This window comes from Choloepus didactylus, chromosome 9 (assembly GCF_015220235.1).
Source record: "Choloepus didactylus isolate mChoDid1 chromosome 9, mChoDid1.pri, whole genome shotgun sequence".
Lineage (NCBI taxonomy): Eukaryota > Metazoa > Chordata > Mammalia > Pilosa > Megalonychidae > Choloepus > Choloepus didactylus.
In genome coordinates, this window is record NC_051315.1 from 128,344,957 (window position 1) to 128,370,077 (window position 25,121).

Genomic DNA, 25,121 nt, shown 5'->3' on the forward strand with positions numbered 1-25,121 from the left:
TCAGCAGAGGGGTTGGAGCCAGCCCCTGACTTCTTGTGGTCTCCTCAGGGCTGCCAAAGCTGTTGGTAGGTTTTGCAGGACTCTGTTCTGAACCACTGGGGTCCGAGAGAGGAGAAGTCAACATGGCAGTGGTGTGCTGGTTCCAACTTGTACCAGCTCATGAGAGACAATTGGTAAATTTTCAGGAAATTCTCAAACCAGTTGTTAAGTCACCGGTAGCTTGAAATCTGCCATGGATTGAGGTGGGGGGTGGGGGTGGCATTTATACTATGGAAATTGCCAAATGCAAAAAAAAAGGGCTTTGGTTTTTTCCAGAGTGCAAATTATTAACCATTTATCTGCATATTAGTTGGCTAGGGCATCTCTCGGCTGCCAGAAGAACCAGAAACGTAGTTGCTAGTTGCTTTCTCAGGCTGCCAAGAACCTAAGAAGATGGTGGTTAAGGGGATCAGGTTTAGTGAAGAAAGTGTGGTTGAAACCAGAGGTTATAGAAGAGATATTCCTCCATTTGGCTCTTGAACATGAGTCACTTCCACTGCCTTTCACTGAATTGAATTGCGTAACAGATGTCTGGGACAGCTTTGAAAGACTGCTTCTTGGCTTTCTTTCATTTTCAGTGTTGCTCCTTTGTGAATCCGTGGGGTGGCCTTGAAAGGAAGGGTGAGATTGAGGCAAGCGGCTAATAAGGCCACTCTGCAGTCCATTTCCTGGGATGGAGTAACCTTCAACCAAATACCGATAGAGTTGATGTATAAATGTCCCAGTGCTCATTTGGGGTAACTCTGAAGCGTGGTCCATACCATCACCCAGAGTTCCTCAGCAGGTTTAGATCCAGCGTCCCACATGCTAATTGGCTTTATGATACACTCTCTATAGGCATTCCTCCTTTCCCCTTCTAACTTTCCCCCCGAAAAAGGTAGTGTGTCCTCGCATCACATCCCAAATAAACTTCTGGCACTTGAATCCTTGCCCCACCCAGAGCCGACATCAAGCAATCATAGACAAAGACATTCCTCACCTTCATTCAAACTTGGTTCATCCAGTGCCTGATCATTTGTGCCCCACTGTATCATAAAGAAACTAGATCTGCACCAGGACACGATAGCCACATATTCCAGCCAGAGAGGTTCTTCTAGCACGAACTGAGAAGCTGCACATCTTTTTCATCAGTTAGTCTGTAATTAAGTCCAATTGAGTCTTCAATCAATTCCAAAGCACTTAAGCAATTATCTAGAGGGATCTGAGTACTAAGTGGGAGACATGTGTGATAAACACTTTAAAAAGTTTTATTATGGAAATTTTCAAGCATATACAAAAGTAGAGCAAGTAGTTTAATAAACTCTTTTGTTCCCATCACCCAGGTTCAATGAATTATCAACATATGGCCAATCCCCTTTCATCTATACCCTCCACTTCTTGTTGCTGGATTATTTTAAAGCCGATCCAAGGCATCTCATCATTACATCTGCAAATATTTCCATAGGTATCTCTAAGAGATAATGTCTCTTAAAAAATAACCATACAAAGGTATCTGCTAAAAGCCACTGAAACATCATGCTTAATTGTAAAAGACTGAAAACTTTCCCCTAAGATCAGGAACAAGACAAGGATTTCTGCTTTTGCCACTTCTATTCAACATTTTACTGAAGGTTCTAGCTGGGGGAAATAGGCAAGAAAAGGAAATAAAACCATCCAAATTGGAAAGGAAGAAGTAAAATACCTTTATTTGCAGATTCCATGGTCTTGCATATAAAAACTTCTAAGGAACCAATAAAATCAGCTAGAACTAAGAAATGCATTCAGAAAGATTGCAGAATACAAGCTCAATATACAAAACCAATTGTATTTCTATGCACTAGCAATGAACAATCCAGAAAGTACAATTAAGAAAACAATTCCATTTACAAAATGAATAGTATTCAAAAAGAATAGTATACATAGGAATAAATTTAACAAAAGAAATGCATGACTTGGGGACTGAAAATGACAAAACATCATTGAAAGAAATTTAAAAAGACCTAAATAAATGGAAAGACATACCATATTATACATCGGGAAGCTTAATATTGTTAAGATGAAAATACTCCCCAAAATGATTTACAGACTCAACACCATCCACATCAAAATCCCAGGCGCCTTTATTGCAGAAATTGTCAGGCTGATCCTAAAATTCATATGGAAATGCAAGGGACTCAGAATATCCAGTACAACTTTGAAAAAGAACAACATTGTAAGACAAACTTTCTGATTTCAAAACTTATTACAAAGCTACAGTAATCAAGACTGTGTAGTATTGCATAAAGATAGACATGTAGATCAATGGAAAATAATCAAGAATCCGGAAATAAACCCATATATCTATAGTCCATTGATTTTCAACAAGTGTGCTAAGATGATTGAATAGGGAAAGAGCGGTCTTTTCAGCAAATGGTCAAATGGTGCTATGACAAGTGGATATCTGCATGAAAAATCAATCAAGTTGGACTCTTACCTCACACCATATGCAAAAATCGACTCAAACGGATCAAAGACCTAAGTGTAAGGAGCTAAAACTATAAACTCTCTGGAGAAAATGATAGGTATAAATCTTCAGGATCTTTAATTAAGCACACGAAGTGCAAGCAACAAAAGAAAACAAATAAATTTGTCTTGATCAAAATTCAAAACATTTGTGCTTCAAGAGCACTATCAAGAAAGTGAAAAGACAATCTATAGAATAAGAGAAAATATTTGTAAATCAAATATCTGATAAGGGTCTGATATCCAGAATATATAAAGAACTCTTAAAAGTCAACAATAAAAAAGTCAAATAACCCAATTAAAAACAGGCAAAGCATTTGAATAAACAATTCTCCAAGGAAGATATACAAATTATCATTTAAAAAAAAAACAATGAAAAGATGTTCAACATGACTAGTCACCAGGAAATGCAAATAAAAAATGAGAACCACTTCACACCCACTAGGACAGCGATAATCAAAAAGATGAAAGCAAATGTGGGTGGGGATGTGGAGAAACTGGAACACCCATTCATTGATGAGAATGTAAATTGTACTACTGCTGTGGAAAACAGTTTGACAGTTTCACAAAAGGCTAAACATAAAGTTACCATTTGACCCAGCAATTCCACTCCTAACTATATATCCAAGAGAAATGAAAACATATATCCACACAGAAACTTGCACACAAATGCTCATAGAAGCATTATTCATAATAGCCCCAAAGTGGAAACAACCCACATATTCACCAACTGATACATAGATAAACAAAGTGTGGTCCATCCATACAATGGAATGTTATTCAGCCATAAAAATAATGAAGCACTGATATTTACTACAACATGGATAAACCTTGAAACCATCAGGCTAGGAGAAAGAAGCCAATTACAAAAGACCACATACTGTATAGTTCCATTTATAGGAAAAATCCAGACCAGGCAAATCCATAGAGACAGAAAGTAGATTAGGGGTTGCCAGGGGCTGGAAACTGGGATTGCTAATGGGTATGAGATTTCTTTCTGAGGTGGTGACAATGTTCTAAAATAGGGTTATATTGATTTGTGAATATACTACCAGTCATTAAATCGTACACTTTAAATGGATGAATTGTATGTATGTGAATTATACCTCAATAAAGCTGTTTTTTTAAAAGGACAGGGACTGGGTTCTTCCTGGCAAGAGAGATTCGGGGTGCCAGAGGGATTCCTTGCTAGCTCTGAAGATGGAGGGGACCACGTGAGAAGGAATGCAGGTGGCCTTAGGAGCAGCCAGTAGCCAGCAAGGATGTGGGAACCTCAGTCCCACAACCACGAGGAACTAAACTTGGCCAACAACCTGAATGAGCTTGGAAGCAATTCCAGAGCCTCCAGAAAGGAACACAGCCCATGTGACATCTTGATCTCATCCCTGCAAGACCCAACCATGCCCCACCCAGACTTCTCACCTACAGAACTGTGAGCTAATAAATCTGTAATTGTTTGAGGCTGACACATTTGTGGTGATTTGTTATACAGCAATAGAAAATACAACCTCACTGTTTTATGGGGTGGGTTTTCTCTTATTCATCAACCATATGCACTTGTAGACTAGGAATTTTTACAAAGATGAAACCTATTGGCTCAGAAAATGTGATTGTAAGGGATTATCTACAACATTAACACTGTGAAGAGATATAAAAGGGCACTAAAAAGAAATAAATAGAATGGATAAAAGGACAAAAGTATAAATAATGTATAAGAAATTCTATAATTAAGTGGGAAAGGGCAAGGTAAAAAAGAGCAATTGAAATATTTTATCAGTCAATATAAAAATAATTATCTATGATACGATGAAAATCAAACAGAAAATATAAAAGAAATTCTTAAAATTTGAAAGTAGAGCCAGAACAGAAATTCGAATACTTCTAAATCCAAAAGACCATTAGAAGTTAAGTAATACAAGCAGTATCATGTAATCAAAATTATTAAATAGCCTCAAACCAGTAGAAAACACCCTGGAGACAATTCAAGAGGAAGGTCATTGAAACCTAAGAGCCCAAGAAAATCAGGGAAATGGATGAAATGCTGAAGCAGAATGAGCTCCAGGCAGGGTCCAAGGAAACTCACCAACCTTGTAAGGACCAGTACAAGTAGGAGTTAAAGGGCCCCATGTCTCAATTCCTTGTCCCTTTCCCTTCCTGTTTGGCTGCTTCCTGGTTGTGCAGAACTCTGTCCAGGCTAGCAGATGTCTCCATGAGCTGGCCAGACCCTCACCCCGGCCTTCACTCACAGTCCCAGGAACTCTGCATTCTCCAGGGAAGGAGCCATACAGTTCCCCACTGAGCCAGGGAGTCAGCATCTCTGAGCCCCAATTGGAGGGGTGGTTCCCTAGCCCAGGGGAGGACCCCAAGTTCTGCCATCTTTTTTTACCACCTTAACCCAGACTCCATCTCTGTGGAGTCTTTCCCACAGTCTGCCTGTCCTGGCATCAGAATTCTCCTGCAGGACCCAGGATTCCCTTGGACACACAATTCCTGTTGTTGAACTTGGCCTGACTCCAACCCAGGGAGCTCGGCTGGTGCCCTCCACTCACAGTAGTAGAGAACAAGACCCAGAGATTAATGCAACCCAGAATCCCCCAGCGAGCAGAGCGCCATCAGTTTCCCTGTGCAAGACAGGGCAATGCAAGCTCACAAGCTCTCAGCTCATGGTCACCAGAGCAGTCGCTACAGCGGGAGCTAAAACTCACAAGGCCCACGTGAAAACCAACCTACACGTTCATTCCCTCCCCACCTAGATGACTAAAGCCAAAGCATAGCTGGTGTGTTTGTGCTCCCTTGGCACCGAACTGCCATCAGGCGGGGCCTGTCCTGGGCCCCTCCTCTCTTTGCTCGTGTCCTGCAGCTTTCTCTTTCCAACATCTTGACCAGCACAGAGCTCGCCTAGAGAACGTAGGAGAGCTATACTGTCTGATCACCAGGGTCACACTCAAAGAGGTGCTCAGCTTCTGCAAACTTGCTGGGCTTCTTGCCCAGAGTTAATTAAAACCCAGCACAGATCGTGATGCAGGCAGGAATCACCCAGCTTTGCGTGTCTCAAATTCCTCTGTTGCTTGAAGCCACACTCCTCAGTTCCCACCAAGCCCTGGGTCAAACAAAGGAATACAAAATGATCCATCAAGGCAAGGCTGGAATAAAATCTGCTCTTCTCTTAGTGGGATATTGGACTTCCAGGAGACATCCAGATAGTCTTTAACTTTCTGGATGTGGAAGGCTCGGTTGCCCTCATAGACATGAGGCATATGAAGCCTGAGCCTTTGAATGGATCCAATTACCAAGGAGAGGAGCAAGAGAGGAATGAGAAGGAGAATGGACACATGGGAAATGCCAATAGCAAGGGATGTAGATAGAACTTCTTAAAACCATATAACTAAAGTTCACACAAATGCAATTTGGCACTTCCTCAAAAAGTTAAACAGGGAATTACCCTATAACCCAACAACGAAACCCCTAAGTGTAAGCCTGAAAAAACTGTAAACAGGATCTCAAACAGATACCCACCCATACACTAATGTTCATAGCAGCATCATTCACAATAACCAAACAGTGGAAACAACCCAAGTGCCCATCAGCAGATGAATGGATAAAACAAATGCAATATTATTAAAGGGAATGAAGTTCCAATACATTCTACGACATGAATGAACCTAGAAAACATTATGCTAAGTGAAACAAGACAGACACAGGACAAATACTGTATGATTCTATTTGTATAAGACATCTAGAATAAGCAAATTCAGAGACATAAAGTAGATTAGAGGTTATCAAGGACTGTGGGAAATGGGAAATGGGGAGTGGTTCGGTTTGCTAAAGCTGCTGGAATGCAATATACCAGAAATGGGTTGGCTTTTATAATGGGTATTTATTAACTTACAATTTACAGTTCTAAGGCCATGAAAATTAAGGCATCAATGGTATGACACCTTCTCCAAGGACAGGCTGCCCATGTCCAGGACACCTCTGTCACATGGGAAGGCACATGGCAAAATCTGCTGGTCCTTCTTTCCTGGGTTTCATTGCTTTCAGCCTCTGGCTTCAGTACCTCCCTCTCCAAGCTTCTCTGGTGCTCTTTTTGTGAGCGTCCCTTAATTTTATCTCTTAGCTTCTCTGAGCTCTGTGGGCCTTTTCTGTGTGTCTTTTATCCTGTTATAAAGGACTCCAGTAAGGGGATTAAGACCCACCCTGAATGGGATGGGTCACATCTCAGTTGAAATAACCTAATCAAAAAATTCCCACCTACAATAAGTCTACACCAACAGGAATGGATTAAAAGAACATGGCTTTTTCAGGGGTATACAACAGCTTCAAACTACCACCGGGAGTTATTGCTTAATGAATATAGAAACTGGGGTATGGAAAAATTTTGGTAATGGATGGTGGTGACGGTACACAACATTGTAAATGTAATTAATGCCACTGAATTGTAAGCTTAAAAGTGGTTAAACTGGCAAGTGTTATGATATATATAACCATAAGCAAATTTTAAAAACCAAACAAATGAAGGCATCCCTAGCTCAGCATCTGGCTGCCAGTCCTCAAAAGTCAAATTGTTTTTGCCCTCACCTCCATCTCCTTAGTTCTTCATACATAGAAACCTGGGTCAAGGCCTCTTGGCTGATGTATGCCACCATGTCACTATATCATATGGAAACAGATCACCTTGCCTGATGATGGACCCACGTGAGCCAAGTGTAGCAGAGACGTAGTCCTGAGACGAAGGACCTGTGCATTTCTGCATGAAATGATGTTTCCATGCCCCACAGTTAATTGAACCATGGTGACTGTATCACTCGGAATCCCCAAAGGATGCAGAACCCAACTCAGATGGTTCAAAGCGATTAATGAAAGGTCTTTTTATAGAGCTGTGGGCAGGATAAACAGATGCACCAAGTGATGCTGAGGCACCCAGAGCCCAGCAAGGGTGGGCAGCTATCATCACACCCAGGTCTGAAGGGACAAGAGGAAACAGCCCAGGTGTGGTGATGAACTGACGAGAGCCCAGCCAGAGTGGGAACCCCAGAGAAGGGGCTGCCCAAAAGGAACTGTAGTTGTGCGGGGTGGCGGCCACTGCCAGGAAAATGCAGGGAGAGAAGATCAAAGAAATATCCAGATCTCTCTTTCCTGCTCTGATTACTGCCTCCCAAATGCCACAGTCCACGGGCAGCCAGCTGGCAAGGGAAACCGATAATGCGGACCGTAGGAGTAAGGCCTCCTGGGTCCTGGAGCAGAGCAGAGAGGGATAGAGAAGAATCGGGAGGACGGGACAGAGAATAACCCCACAGTGGGGAAGGATTTTCTAAAGGAGATCTGTAAAACACCAATTATGAAGGAAAAGATTAAGAAATTCAATTATATCAAAATCAACGTGTTCCATTCAAGAAAAGGCACGCTAAAATGAAAAGACAAGCCACAGCCCCAGAAGAGGTAGTTACAATTTATGCAACTGAAATGATTAGTAAACAGAAAACACAAAGAGCAACAAGAAAATGATAAATATCCAGAGAAAAATGGGCAATTGATATGACCAGACAATCCCACAAGAGAAAACTGGCATCACCCACAGACACCTAAAGAGAGGCTAAGTTTATCAAGAAATCAACATACTGCAAATTAAAATGAGGTCATTTCATGCCTATCAGATTGGGGAATATTACAAACTCTGATAACACCTACTATTGGCAAGAAATGGGAATTCAAAATTTGGTGATCATATAAATTGGTAGCACTACCTAATAAAGCACCCTGCAACCAAATAATTCTACTTGTAGATTTTTATCCTTGAGAAATTCCTCACTTGCATGTGAGGAGATGCAATGGAGGACACTCGTCTCTGCACTGTTTGCAAACTTGGAACAACCACCTAACTGTAGCCTCAAGGTGGGTAACTGATGAAAATGCAGCAGGTTAAAAATGAAAAGCATCTTTCACAATGAATGAATCTCACAAGCATAAGGTTGAAGAAAAGAAAAAGCAAGCTACAAAAAGTTATGCATAAAATGTGTATAAAATTTAAAAACTCACAATTCTTAGATATTCTGAATGGATGCATCTGAATGAAGCAAAAATACATAAATATGCATAGGAATTAATGTCATTATATCTGAAGACGGTGGGAGTAGAAGGAGGAAATTTAACTGCACCTATAGCATTTTATTTCTTTAAAAGAGAGAGCTCTGAAGCAATATAGCAACATGCTAGCATCTGTTAAATCTGGGTGGGGGGTACTCTATGTCTATTACTTTCTGTACTTTCTAGTGCTTAAAGTCTTCATAGTTAAAAGCTAAAAAAAGTTAGTTAAACAAAAAGTCAACAGGGCAAGGCAGCTGGACACCTGGTTTCTGGTTTCCACTCTGCTACTCTCTGGCTCTCCTGGTTAGGGACTGCTGATGTAGCAGCGTTAGATGCGCCATCCTGTGGGGCTGCGTGTCCCATTGGAGAGATCATAGGTGAGTTCCTCAATACGGCCCCTGGCACAGCAGAGCCATCAAATGAGCATGTCACTTGTTGAAGGAGGAACCACATCTCCCTCCAAAGACAAGCCCTTGGCTAAGCAGCCACTGCCTGTGCCAGGCCCTTTTTGCATGAACATAGAACAAGGAACATTCCCTTTGCCAGTTAGCATTCTGACAACACAGTTGCAAAACACTGCCTTCCACGGTTCCTCAGAAAGCTAAGCATGGGATTACCATATGACCTGGAAATCCCGCTGCTAGGTATATACCCAAAAGGATTGAAAGCAGGGATTCTAACAGATATTTGTACACCAGTGTTCAAAGAGACATTATTTACAGTTGTCAAAAGGTGGAAGCAACCCAAGTGCCCATCACTTGGTCCATCCCTCAACAGTGGATAAATAAAATGTGCTATAGACATGCAATAGAATATTATTCAGCTATAAAAAGGAATGAAGTTCTGATACAGGCAACAACATGAATGAACCTTAAAGACATCATGTCGAGTGAAATAAGCCAGACACAAAAGGAAAAAATTGTATGATCTCACTTATATAAAATAATTATAATAAGCAAATTCATAGAGTGAGAAACTAGAATTTAAGTTATGAGGGGCCAGTAGGAATGGGGAGTTAATGATTAAATTGTGCAGAATTTCTATTTGAGGTGATGGAAAAGTTTTGGTCATGGATGGTGGTGATGGTAGCACAGCATCGTGAATATAATCAATACCACAGAATTATATATCTGAATGTAGTTAAAAGGGGAAATTTTAGATTGTATATATATTACTAGAATAATTTAAAAAAAAAATAGGAATGTACAATACAAATAAGGAGCCCTAATATATGCCATGGACTATAGTTAATAGTACAATGATAATATTCTTTCATCAATTTTAACAAATGCAAGGTTTTAATAATAGGAGTATATGGGAGCTCTGTATTTTCTGCATGCTTTTTCTGTAAACCTACAACATTTCTAACAACAACAAAAAAAAAAAAAAAAAACTGCCTTCCAGTTAGACCCCAAATCAAAGGTGATTCATTCACAAATAGATGGTCCCATTTGTGTTTGGTCCTGATCTTCTGACTAATCTGCCTTTCAAGGTGATCCCCAGCCCAAATACACAGTGGTTTTGTCTCATTAACATGCCCATTTCTGATACCTTAACCCATAAGAGCCAGCACATCCATAAAGAAGAATTACACACAGATGTTATCAGACAACTATCTCCCCACACCACCTTGTGCTGCAGCCCCTTAGCCGGCCATGTGGGTGGAATTGTGTACCCCAGTTTTGACACGTTCTTGCTCCTGGTACACACTGTAGTGGGTGGACCAACTGTACCTAAGATCTCTTCAAGCTGTTACTTCAGTTAAGGCCTGGCCCACCTGGATTAGGAAGGACTTTAATCCAGATGACTGGAGTCCTTCACAAGCCGAGAGAAGGTCAAATGAAGAGAAAAGACATGGGAGCAGCAAGGAGCTGGAAGTCAACAGAACCTCGAGGAGAAAGGAGATGCTGCCATGTGTGTTGTCATGTGATAGAAAAGCCAAGGAACCCCAAAGATTGACGACCAGGCAGAAGACACTGACCACAGGAAGAAGCAAGTCTCTGAAACCACGAGCCACTACATTCCTGTTGGTAAGCCAACCTATATATGGTATTTGTTCTAGCAACTAGGAAACTAAAACAAAACCCAACTCCCCTTTTGAGCATAGACTCAGTTACCCTAGAGGTAGACCTTCTGTAACAATAGTGAGTTTCATTTCTGATATAATTACAGTAAGTCTAAATTAAGTGACATCTGATTTTCTCATAGGAATAATACTTAGTAGGAGGACACATTCTTGTGGAACCAAAGATAACCGTTTGTGGAAATAAACACTAATACCAAATTTGATGAGCTATAAATTGCATGTCTGCACACTACACAGTATAAAGCTTTCTTTGTAGGATGTAAATCAGCTAATCCATGAAATAGAGTAGCCAATTGTATGAAGTTGTATTTGATGTAATTTTGTAACAAGGATTCCTCTACAGAGTTATTTCCTTTTGTCTCTATCTCACTTCTTTCTGGAACAGCTCAGGAAGGGAAGCCACACTTTCACAGGGTAAAAAGGTGGAAGAGGCTTCAACAGAAGGTCCTAAGGGGCCCCTTTGAGTCAATACAGCACCTGATGGTTTCTGAGAAGCTCATCCACCAACATCTATTCACTCCACAAATGAGCATCCACCATCTACTATCAACTTTTCTAGGTGCTTGGGATAAATCAGTGGAATAGGAAAAAAGCCGGCCTTGTGGAGCTTGCACATATTATAACGTAATAATAATAAATGAGTAAATTAGGTTACATGTTAAAAGTGGTAAGTGCTGTGAAGGAAGGAGACACACCTCACCCTCCTGGATTTCCCAACTCTTTCTTACTGTGAATTTCTCTGAAATGAGAACACATTTTACTACTGTTTTTCTTTGTGGACTTCGTGTCCTCAAGGATATCAGTGGTACATTTTGTCATCTGTGACACAGTTTATAACCCATGCATATGGCAGCAAGGTCAACCATTATGTTGCAGTACATTGAGAACTGCCTCCACCTAAAAGAGGCCTAATAGCACGTCCACCCAGAGGAAGAGTTCATTTCCAACTATCTACAGATAAACTGCTAATAAACTGGAGAGACCATCCCAAGGAGGCCAGCTCAGCCTGTGGCCACCCTCTGAGGTAAGGCGCAGTCCATTAGCCTGGCCATGAAATCCCTCTACTAATCCGAGCCCTCAGCTCCTGATTAGTCAACAATCCCAGGCAATCTCTGGGATCAACCTCACCTGAAAGTTGACTGACCTCCCAGATGTTGCTCCACGCCTAAGTGGGCCCCTGGGTCACAGTACAGCAAAACCCAAGGCTAACCATCTTCCCAGAAAATGTGATTGGCATTGTGGGAAACCAGATAATGACAGAAAGTAAGCCCTGGGAGCCAGGGGATGCTTCAGAGATGCCACCAACACTTCTGGGTGATAACCCAGCCACTCCCTACTCCCTACCCCAGGACAAGTCAGGAAAAGGGTAGAGAAAGGAAGGAGGCAGAGGAGAGCACTGACCATCTTGCATGGCTTAATACGAGGGTGACTGCTGACCTACAGACTCGCGTGATTTGCAGCAGCTCCTGGTTACTGAGAGGCTTTGAGAAGCTCACGGTAGTTAAGATTAAAAGAGATCTGCCATACTGAAATATCTTCTGCCTCATCCTTCCTTCTCTCAACCCCAAACCTGCACATAGAAACAACTCAACTCCATAAGTCAATGTACCTCTCCCTGCTTTGACCTGCACAGTGTTTTGTCCTCCCACCTGGAATGGTTGCTCAATTTCTAGGTTCTGCATATGTCTTACCTCTCTGGTCGGAGTCTGCACAAATACTAGCTCTATGCTTCACTCAGTTCAGGGTATGAAAAATAATAATAACAGCTCTGATTTACCGACAACCAACCTTGTGCAAATCACTCCACAGTGGGCTTTATGTACTCTTCTTCCCTTAATCCTTACAGTAAGACCTACTCTGGAGGTAGGCCTTATAATCATTTTACATGGGAAACTGAAGCCCAGAAAGCTTCAGTAACTTGCCCAATGTTGCAGAACCCGTCAGCTAAGGGAGCAAAGCGAAGCCCACCCCACAACCAAGCTTAGTCAACAGACACGTACCCGAACCACGGAGGGCGGCTGGAGTTCCTGAGGACTCACCTCCTAGGCATGAGAGAGAGTTTTGGGCAGTGTCTGATCTGTCTCCCAGGCAAAGCAGCAAACATGGGGATACCTAGAAACTTCCTGCATGGACTTGATGGGATGGAAAGATAACCTAGGCTGTTCAAAAAGTTCTAGCAACTTGTTTATTCATTCATTCATTTACACATATATATTCCAGAAATACTTTATTAAGCATCTCCTGTTATGCCAGGCACATTCTAGTCAAGGTGAAAAGGTAATAAAACAAGTAAAAACACACATAATAAATATTTTTAAAACATAAAAAATAAATGTAATATTATAAATATATAAATAACTGAATAGTACATGTAATAAATAATATCTAAATAGTTCAAAATAAAATTATTGAAATAACGTCAAGTGGTGACAAGTGCTGTAAAGAAAACAGTGAATGGGATGAAGCGAGGCGGGGCAGCGGGAGTGCTTAGGACAAGACGGTCCCACTTGGAGGGAAGGAACCATGAATCGGAATTGGGAGGAGGCCCTGGCAGTAATAGAGGCTTCCTGCTGACATGATCACGGGTCACGTTGGTTTGGGGGTGAAGAGAAGAGCCCTGAGCAGAGGAGAGCAGATGGGGAGGAAGCTACAGGGTCACAAGGGTTGCAGTGGTGGCCAAGGTGACCGCGACGGGGCAGCCAGCAGAGGAGGTGCTGTATCCGGGGAGTAAGCAGCCTGTGGCCCTGGGGCCTGATGAATGGATCCTATTAGGAACCTCACAGATTCATGAGATTGGACTGCATTAATCACTTAAACAGCCTTTAATGATGATAAAACACTAGAAAGGGGCTCAGGCATAATTAATGATCTCCAGTGGTACTAAATTAAGAGCAAGACCAAAATCAGTAGATCGGTGCTGATGACTAGTGAACATACATTGAATACAATTCCACTGCCATTTAATATTTATGTTCTTCAAGATGTGAGAAAGACAGAAGATCTAAGTGCAAGTCCCCGCTTAGGACTTCAGAAGCTGCCATCCTGGGGATTGGTGTCTTTATCAATAAAATGAAAGGGGAAAAAGCTACCTGTACGTTGTCTCTCACAAAGATGGCAAGAAGGTCACCTGGGATGGTATGGGGCATGGGAAGGTGCATTTGGAAAGATGTTTTCAGGTTACAAAAGCAAAGCTTTGTCATTTCTTTAGTCTTTAGTACTCACACAAACAGTTCAGTACTGTAAAGAGGGCACTACAGAGCAAAATTCAACTCACATATAAACTCTCATCAGTGGAGAGCATCACTGATTCTGCTCAGAAGGGATCTCCCCCTCTCTGATGAGACCCCGCCCCCTAGCCCTCTAGAGCTCCTAGTGTCACTTACAACCTTTTACTCTAGAGATATTTGGGTCATTGTCTTAGTCACTGGAGTAGGCAGAATACTGGCCCCTCAAAGATGTCCACCTGCTAATCCCCAGGAGCTGTATGTCACCTCCCAGGGTGAAAGGGACCTTTCATACATGAACAAGTTAAGGACCTTGATATGGAGAGATCATCCCATATTGTCCCGGTGAGCCCAATGTCATCGTATTTCTCCTTATAAGAGGGAGGCAGGAGGGTCAGAGTCAGAGAAGCAAATGAAGCAAAGGAAGGGTTGGCTCCTTCTGCAAGCAAAGGTGGAGTGAAGATCCTGCAGGAAGGAGGCCACGAACCAAGCATGCAGGTGGCCTCTGGAAACTAGAAAACCAGGGGATGGCTTGTCCCCTAGAACTTCCAGAAGGAACACAGCCCTGCCAACACCTTGACTTTATCCCCGTAACACCCCCTTCAGACTTCTGAAGCCTAGAATGGCAACATAACACATTTGTGTTGTTTTAAGCCACTAGATTTGCCGTAATTTTTTACAGCAGCCACAGAAAATTAATACAGTCATATTTATATCACTCCATGCCACTGCTTTTACACATCCACTCACTGCACCAATATTTATCCCAGGCCTTTTAGATGCCAGGCACTACTCCTGTGCATGGCATACAGCTGTGAAAAGGACAGACACCCTCTCTGTCACTGTGGAGCTTACAGTCCATTCGGGGAGACCAATCTGAGCCAAGATAATTTCAGACTATTTTCCACGTGTCCTTTAGGAGTCAAGCCCGTGCCTTGGAGCTTCCTGTGTTCTTATTTCTGCTGCCCTAGCCTCCTATGGTGCCCTCGCTCCCCATCTTTTCTCCCTCAGATGCCACCCAACTCTCAGCACCCAGTGTAGATCGGCTTCCCTGAAGCCATTTCTGGCTCTGTGTAAATCTCCCTCTGTGCTTCTACAGAACTTGCTTATGGCACTTGTAGAGGTTTGAATGGTGTCCCCCCAAAATTCATGGCTACCCAGAACCTCAGAATGTTACCTTATTTGGAAATAGGGTCTTTGCCAACATCACTGGGTAAGATGAGGTCACACGGGATTCAGGTGGGCTCTAAATCCAATGACTGGCCCCTTTTAGGGAAAGGAGATGACACTGAGATACAGACACACAGAAACGGCTGGGGGAAACTGAGGCAGAGATTGGACTGATCGGAGTGCTGCAGCTCCAAGCAAGGAATGCCAAGGATGGTGGCACCCGCCGGAAGCTGGAAGAGAGGCATGGACCACATCCTCCCTCAGGGTCTCCAGAAGGAGCCAACCCTGCCGACACCTGGGTTTGGGATTTTGGGCTCCTGAACTGTGAGTTACAGTTCTGTTGTTTTTAGCCACCCAGTTTGTGGTCGTCTGTTACGGCAGCCCTAGGATATCAATACAGCCCTTATTCCCTAATTCTCCACCCTATAAACAGTCCATGGTGCCTGATTTGGGAGTGGAGGGAGCACTCAATGAATATTTGTGAAATAATCAAGAGAAATTATTCTTCAAAGTGTAGTGCGTTTCAGATGCACACTGGGGTGGAGCACAGGATTCACAGCATCTGAAGGCCAGAGAAGGCAGCCCTGGTGCTCTTTGCAAAGGGAGGCTCTGAGCAGGAATTCTGATCCTCTCCAGCCCCCCAAAAGTGCCCCCTGCTCTTTCTGGAGTCTCGGGGTAGCCAGGAAGCAGCTAACACATGTGAAAGCAGTGGGAGTTTCTAGATGGGACCAGGGTCTTTCCACAAGGCTTGAGCGTGGGTCAGCTACAGAGCCCGTGTCCTTCCCCTGCCAGGGCCTGGCCGGGAGTTTGTGGTCCCACCCAGACACCTCAAGGCTCCTCCCAAGAACCCCTCAATCAAGGGTGCCCACACTTCTGGCGAGGGCTTCCAAAGCTTGGAAAAAGAGATAAGAAACAAAGTTCTGATACAGACTACAGCACGGAGGAACCCTGACGACGTGTTGAATGAAATAAGCCAGATACAAAAGGACAAATATTACATGATCACACTTTTATGGAGCGTCTAGAATATGCAGATTCACAGATTCAGAAAGTCAATTATAGGGTACCAGGGGCAGGGGCCAGAGCGGGGGATGGGGAGTTAATGCTTAATTGGTACAGTTTCTGTTTGGGGTGATGGGAAAGTTTCAGTATTGGATGGTGGTGATGGTAGCACAATATTGTGACTGTAATTAACACCACAGTTGTATACATGAAAATGGTTAAAAGGGATATTTTATGTTATATATATGTTATCACAATAAAAAAATTAAAGGACATAAGAAAGAAAGATAATTTACTAGAAATTTCCCAAATGAGTTCAACATCTAAAAATTAACCTCAACAAAACTATCTCATGGTCCACAGTTATTTTCTTATTTTATCATTGCTTTTTGACAGGAAAAGTACCTTGAGTCACAGGTGCCAACTCCGTTGCACAGGGGACCAGGTGGGTGTTGGCATTCGCATGGAGGACCCAGCATCTCCCCAAGGCACTGTGGTCACCAAGACAGGTGCGGCGGGTTTGGAGCACTGTTCCCTCGACATCAGATTCCAGAACAGCAGCTCTAGACAAAAGCGTTCAGGCTGGCAGGAAGAGAGGAGGAGGAAGTGTGTGACTCACGGTGGAAGACCTCAAATTCTTTCCTTTGGTGAACCCACAACCCTCTAAGGTTTTACTGAGTCACTGTGGCTTCCTCCTGGCTGTTCATTGGTGTTTCCATCTGAGAATGTCTGCACTGGAAAGGGTCTTAGGACACCTTGTCCAGCCCACACATCCTGCAGGATTCTAGAATACAAAACTTTTCCTTGCATGGTAGAATTTTCCTTCCCTGGGAAGAGATGTGCCTCAGGCTCAGCAAACCTCATTTATCAAATATTGTCATTTTTATAGGCAAAAGAACAAACTCTCCTCATTTAGATGTCTGTGGTAGATTAAAGGTGACCACAGATTCTTTGATGCTCTTCCTATCACTTGGTGGGATCTATGTGCCCTCCCCTTGCATGCGAGAAGTGCTATGACTGCTTGATCAGACTATGATAAAGTAGCGCTGTGTCAGTTTCTGGGCCAGGCCTTAAGAGACTGGCAGCATCCATCTCCTGTCCCTTTCAACACTCACTATTGGATTCCAGCCACCAGAATGTGAGAAATCTGAGCCACAGAGAGAGGCCACACGTGTGTGTGCAGGTAGACGGCCCATACTGAGCCCCCAGGTGACACCCACCATCCCCTGCCAGCCTTGGGCACGGGCCATCATGGATGTCCAGTACAATCAAGCCTTCAGACAGCGCCAGCTCCAGTCGTCATCTGCCTGTGGCCGCATGAGTGATCCCAACTGAGAACCGCCCAGCTGAGCCCCGTCAACACACAGAACCATGGCAGGTAACAAGTTGGTGTTCAAGGTGCTAAGTATTGGGGTGGTTTGTTACACAGCAACAGAGATCCAGAACAAGGGCCGTTACACATTCCTCCATCCTAGGATTCCAGGGCTCAGACAAGTCTTGTTTGTTCCTCCACTCAGCAAATATTTACTGAGCATTTATTATGGGCCAAGAAATATTCCATGCACCAAACATACAGCAACGAATAGAACAGACAAGGTCCCTCTTCTTAGGGAATTTACAGTCTAGTATGGAGTAGAGGGCAAAAGAAGATGCAGGTGATGGATGATAAATTCTCTGCAGAGAACTGAAATAGGGAAATGAATGTAACCTTGAATTATATTTTCTCTGGTATTAATATTGCTACACCAGCCTTCTTTCACTTAATATTTATTTGCTATATCTTTTTCCATCTCTCTAATTTCAATCATTTTGTGTCAGCTTATGTTTACTCTTGAAAATAACATATATTTGGATTATGTGTCTTTTAACAATTGTGTTCACTCATTCAAGTTTGTTGTATTGGGCTTGATTCTTCTGTTTTATTTTATACTTTAATTATCGTGCTGTCTTTTCTTCTCAATGATACAATCTCCTCTATAACATATCCTCCAAGTAATTGCCCAGTTTTTGCTTTAAAATCCTTAAGGTGTCCAACCTCCTATAAAGCTGTGAAATATTATATTGGTAAATAATAAAATTCCCCTTGATTTCTACCTAATATTCTTAGTGTTATGCTTACATAGAACAAGTCTAATTTAATTTCCTATCTTCGGCTTGACAGCACCACAAATATTTTAATATAACCAAGGTGTACTTTCTCCCCCAAATCTCTCTGTAATTTCCCCCGTTTCCCCATCCATCTTTTCTCAGGGCATAATTTCAAGGACCATTACTTCATTCTGCCACCACATCTGAAAGTTATGGTACTCACATCTGAAAGAATCAGCCTTAGTGTAATCTGATCTATCCCAAGAAAAGTGGGACTATTGCCCACCTCATTTTAGAAGACACACAAGCATTGCAGCAGCTTGGCTAGCACTGGCTTTGGGGGAACCGAGGCACATGTTGACTTACGGTGAACCCCCGTCAACCAAAGCCTCTGCAATATTCCCTGCTAAATTATATCTCTTTCATGTATTTTACGGCTGAATTTTCTTAATGCAAGTATCAGACTGTACATTTGTCCCCAATCAAACTTCATCTTTTAGAGACAGTCCCCTGCTCCAGGCTGACAAGATATTTTTGGATTTCTCCCAAAATTGTGTCACCCACAGAAATGGGTTCTTTCTGTGTTCAGATTTTTCTCTCTATAATTTTCTCAGCCCTAGTCCAATAATTCTTCATATCCCTTGCCTTACTTACAGGAGATAGAGTCATACCTGTTGTCAGTTTTTGGAAGGATGTTGAAGGGGAGACATAAACCCTCTCTCAGAGCTCAATCAGTAAAACACCCACACAGTGGGTGTGATCAGCCGCCTGTAAGGAGACACAGAAAGGCAGCCAATGTGTCAGAAAAGTCTGGAGACACCCAAAAGACGAACCGAGGGAACTCTCCAGAGGGCACAACTGCGTTGCGGGTGTCATCTAAGAGCAGGAACCTACTCATTTTACCACAGCCTGTTTGGATAAAGAAAGTGACAGGTCAGCAAGGGAAGCATGAATAAAATACAGAAATTCAAAACTGGAGATTCTTAGACGCAACACCGTGGGCGTCTTTGATTTGGCAAGGCCACCCCTCAGGCGGGCAGCAGTGACCCTGGTCACCTTAGCTGGGAGTTGCTTTGTAGGATCGACCAGCCACCTTGGTGCTGACTCTGCTCCCCAGGAAACTGCGGGCACAATGGCTTCCCTTGAGGCAGGCTCAGGAGGGAGACAGTGCTGGTCGGGCTGTCTCAAGCATTTACTTCACAGGCATATTCCTCCTAAATTTAATAAACCAGCATATGGTTTGTGGATAAAGGTATATATGTATTCAGATAGATCAGTGTGCAAATCTGCACGCGTCTGCCTCTCCTTAACTACAGCTACCGATAGAGGCATGCACCAGCCTTTGGGAGATAGAGCAATGTCTCCTAAGAAAATCTTGTCTTCAGCGTATTGGCAGAACCACATTTCTGAAGACGCAAAGCTGAGGACCAGGCCCTGGGCACTAGCAAATGTGCCCAGGTAAATAGCCAGATTGTGATGCAATTACTACTCCTTTATCTTATCACCTGTGTTCTTGGAATTGCAACAATGCTAATGCAATCTAGAGGCTGTGAGGTTGTGTTTGTTTTCCAAAAGAAGAAAGATGTGATCATTTAAAAGTTCACATGGGCCAAATCGACGCTTTGGTGGAGGGGCCCGGGACATGAGGAATGAGGGGAGATGGGTCAGTCAAGACATCTGGGCCAACGCTGAGTCCCAGCTACGACCACCTGTATTTGCCCCAGCATGGAATTCTTTATTTTACACAATGAGTTAGTGACACACTTAGAATGTACTTTCCCTGTGGCCTTGCTCCTCCCCTGGGATGCTGGCAAGGAAGGCCACATGCCTGAGAAGGGCAGAGACCAGTCTCAGGGCCTCAAGGAATAAAAGAAGCTCTCCCCTCATTGAAACATTGGAAACCCTACCTGGGCTCCTTTGTCTCTCTGGGCCCTTCCTGTGCTGAACATACAAATCCAGCCTTGTCAGCCCTGGTGCCCTCAATCCCCATGTAGACTCATCTCAAGCCTACTCAAGGGTGTAGGCCTTTAGGAAGATCTGGCCTTTAGGAAGATCTGGCCCCTGATGGAGACCCCGTCTCACCTCACACTGGTCTCCCTGATGTCCTGGCCACATGAAGCCCTGCTTGATCTGGCACCAAGGACCTCACCACCACCACCACCACCACCACCACCACAGAGGTGGTGGGTCCCCAGCTTCACATTCAGACCTGCTCCTCGGGTTAACTCCTCCCTGCCCCTTGAGCACCACTTCTTCAGGGAAGCCTTCCAGACTAGGTCAGTTTCCTCAGTTATGTGCTCAGTTAAGGCCACTCCCCTTTCCATCAGAGAGTGCTCCTGAGTCTGTATTTAAACCCTCGTCCTCATGACAGGAAAATGACCGGGGTGATGGATTGAATCCTGGACCCCAACAAAAGACAGGTTCCCAATTTTAATCTGCATTCCTGTGGGTGTGAACCCATTGCAAATAGGACCCTTTGAAGATGTATCAGTTAAAGAGACTATTCTGTTCGACTATTTGACTATTCATTTATAAAGAGGATTTTTTTAAATTCTATTTAGATGTGACCCAACTGAACCAGGGTGAGTCTTCATCTGTATTACTAGAGGTCTTAGAAGTGAAACCAGAAGTCAGAGAAACACACCGCCGGAGACCAAGGACATCACCACTGACAGAGGCAGAGGTGCAAGCCAATAGACCCCAAGGACTGCACAAGCCAGCACCAGAGCTCAACAGACTCTGGGGAAAAAGCCTGGCCCTGTTGACACCTTGATTTTTGGACCTCTAGCCTTCCAAACCCTGAGTCAATACATTCCTTTGTTAAGCCAGCCCCTTGGATGGGGATTGTCATAGCAGCTCTAGCAAACTACGACAACTGGCTCCCCCATTGGAGGGAAGCCTAATGAGGGCAGGGTGCAAGTACAGAGTCAGACAGCAGTGTCACCTCCCCCAATATGGGCCAAATGAGAGGAGCAATGACTCAGCCTTCCCAGAGGGCCCTGGAATGAATGAACGGTGAGCAGAGGTTTCCCACTCACTTTAGACACAGCTCCCGCAGGATTCTTTTCTTTTTGTTCCTACAGTTGTGGTTAGAAGCATCAATTTAGCCATCCAACAAGAGGGTTAGGATAGTGACAGGCAGGTATAACAGCACGAATAAATGTTAGTAGACTGACAATAAGAAAGAAAATAGAAAAACAAGCAAAAAAAGTCAAAATAATTTTCTTGAGAGTTTAAGATTATGAGAAACACAGCAAACAATGCCCTTCAGGGTGAACATGTGACAGTGTTTGGCCCTGCACTGAATGGCCAGGGACTGCCATTTTCATTGAAAGCCAAATTATTGTCCATGTATTATCCTTAAAGACAAAGGCAACAGATTCCGTGCATTCTGGAGGGAATTCCACCCCAAATCATTAAAACGTTTTGGTGCTTCAGTGATCTAGAACATGGATTAACAATCTTTTTCAGTGAAGTGCCAAAGAGTAAATATTTTCCAGTTTGTGGGCTATACAGTTTCTGTCACAGTACCTACTCGGCCATTGTAGCAGAAAAGCAACCAGCAACAATGCTGTGAAAATGGGTGCAGCTGTGGACCAATAAAACTTCATTTAAAAAATCAAGCCATGGGCTGGTTGGCCTCTGGCTGTGGTTTGCCAACCCCAGTTAAGAACCTTCACACCTTCACACCACATGCTCCTCATTTATTGACAATGTGAGATGAGAGAGTAAAGGGACATCTCAGTCTCCAGATCTTCAAGACCTAAATAAGCAGCCTCACCTGTCATCTCATAACTCCTTCTTGAGCTCACCCCTTTCCGTCTGTTCTCTGACAGAAGCTGGGGGTGAGATTTGCAGACTCTTCACTCTCTGTCTGGCCCACCTTCTCTGGTCCAGTCTCGTCAGGCATTGTGTGGTCTTCCCAAGTTGTTCAGATGAGAATGTGCAGGTTGCCAAGTCCAGCCTCTCCCAAAGGAAGCCCTAGAATAATAAATGGTGTTATTAATGAATCTCACTGCCTAACGAAGAGCACTGCTCATCTCTCAATATACTGCTAATTAAAGTCAGTACCGTTAGCTAAACAAAAGAAGCTTGTTTTGCCACTTTACTCTAACCATGGGCATAAATTAAAGAAGGATCCTTGGACAGAAATAGTGATATAAATTATCCTGCATAAATTCTTATATTTATTTTTGTTAGTCCACCAGCCACATATTTGTTGTTTGCCTGGATAAGTTGTCCTACTCTTCTTTCTCTCCCTCTTTAATCTTCAGACATCATTACCAAGCCTAAGCTTAGGTGGTTAACACCAGAATTAATTAACTGTAAATTAATTGCCACCCTATAGAGTCCATTCTGGAAATAATTCCAGCGGCCATTAAGTTTAGATTTTAGCAAAGCTTACTGAAAGCCTTGCTTTATGAGAGGATCAGAGGATTTGAGACTGCAGTGAGCACACAAGAGTAGCTGGGAAATGTTCCCTTGTTTTATTCCCTGCTTGAAGGTACACTGAAGTAATCCATGCTTTTACAATAAAGCATCACACAGAGAAAATTGCAAGGAGAAGAGATTTTCTCTTAAAGAACAAGAACTGTGGCTATAGAATTATGGAATAACATGGTCAATGAGCCCTCACTGGATTGTGGTTTCTGGGTAGTTAATTTTGCTCTAGGTTTTCCAGAACACATATATTTCCAGGAGGATGTATTTAGGAAAATAGGACTTTTTGTATGTATGGGGAATGGCATGAAGGAGGGCAATTTCAGATATTAGCTAGTCAGATCTTGGACAATGAAGCAATAAAATAGGTCAAGCCTATGGGTGTAAAATCAATCTTGGTTCATCCTAAGGCTTTTAATTACAAGGTTCAATATGCTATAAATGGAAAAATAAAAATGAAATCCAATCACTGGAGGTCTTTCTCCCTTCGGCACGGAGATCCAGAGCATCTACAAAACTGACACTCTTTCTGCCAACTCCATTAGCCCCAGCACTGCAAACCCAAAATGAATTCCTCTGGATTGAAAATCAAATTTGGGAACAAAGCAGAATGTTTCAGAAATTCTAAAGAAAAACTAAAATTGGATAGAGGAAATAATGTGGAGTTCCACTTCCATCCAGGATGTAGAAAGCTGAAAAAAAAAAAAAGTGTTACTCCCCCGAATGATAACAGTGAGACAAATTACAAAATCATAACATTTTTGAACTGTCAGAGAGCTGAAGTTGCAGGACAGCCAAGTAGCCTGAAATCCAAAGAAAGACAGGTAGCTCCAAGGTGGAATGTCAGCATTGGCTCACCCCTAGCCCAGCACAAGGGAGGAAGGTGCTAGTTATCATACAAGCAGGTAAGAAGAATTCGAAGAGGAATTCAGCTAAAATTCTAAGGAATTGCAAAAGCAGAGTGCGGATTAGCATGAGAGATGGCTCTCCCCTGCAAACACAAGGAGAGTTTGCACCCACTTGCAGAAACGTTTCCACAGACCTCCAGAAAATGCTCACAAGAAAGACTGGAGGCAGGGGAGACAGGAGACAGCTTCCTCAGTGGTATGGCCTTGGAGGAAGAGAGCAGTTGCTGACACAGGAAAGACATGTTGCCCCATCTGGACCCTGCTCTACAAGGAAGAAAAGCTTCAGCCTTTAGAGGAGACACAGCAAGTCCTATCTCCCCAGACACCAGATGAAGACCCAAGTGGCTGGAGGAAGCATAAAAATAAAAACCCTCTATCCCTGAGATGGAGAAGCAAAGAGTGCTGGGCCCAGGATCCCATACCAATACCAATTGATGGTCTGTCCCACAAAGGACCCACTAAAGACACAAGGCAGTTTGGCCAACATAGGGAGGAAGGTCAGGATCACTTAGAAAGTCCCAGACTGAACACCCAGGCACCCACTCCTCCCTAAGGCTGAGACTCAACCAGGGCAACAGAGAAATCACCCTGCTGTCCATCACCAGGCCTGCAAGCACCAAATAATAAGACACAAGAACCTACTGCTGTGAGAGGGGCAAGAGCATGGAGTGAGAGTCCATCTGTAACACAGGTGCATAGGGAAAGCCTAAAGCTGAAGATGGAGTAGGAACATTGAGGGAAATACTTCAGCACCCCAATCCCTTCTATAAGTACAAGTTAGCACTAGAGGAATATGATGATGGGGCTTTGCACTGGGGGTAACCAAAGCAACAAGAAAACCCAAACCCAACTCCTGTAAAGATTGGCTCAACTGCAACACCAACAGCCTGGAAGAACAGGCTTTCCTATTCCAGGCATAAATGCCATTTACTTCAATTGCTTCTGGTCTACACTTGATGTCCAGCATTAACACAAAAATTCTGGGACACAAAAAAGCAAGAAAAACACCTTCTTTCAAAAGACAAAGAAATTTATATTTATGAAACCAAACTCAAAAATGACCAAGATATTGTTACTATACATAGGAAATGTAAAATAAATATGATTAGTAAGTTAAAAGCTCTAGTGGAAAAGGTGGACAACATGTATGGACAGATGGAAAATTTCAGGAGAAAGATGGAAACTATAAAAGCCAAAAGAAAATGCTAGAAATAAAAAAGATGTGTAGCAGATAAAGACTGTTTATTCTTTCTAAGGAAATAATCAGTGAATTCAAAGGTCAATAGAAACCTCTTCTTTAATTGTATATCACAAATTTTGATGTGTTGTATTGTCATTATTGTTCAATTCAAAATAAATGCATTTTTAAATTTCCATTATGATTTCTTCTTTTACCCATGGGTTATAGAAGTGTGTTGATGAATTTTTAAATATTTTAGAAAATTTTTAGTTTCTTTGTTATTGATAATTAGTTCAATTCCATTTTGATCAGAGAACACATTTCATACGATTTCATTCCTAAATATTTACGGAGAGTTGCTTTATGGCTAAGTGTGTGGTCTATTTTGATGACTATTCAATTGAATATTTGAAAAGAAT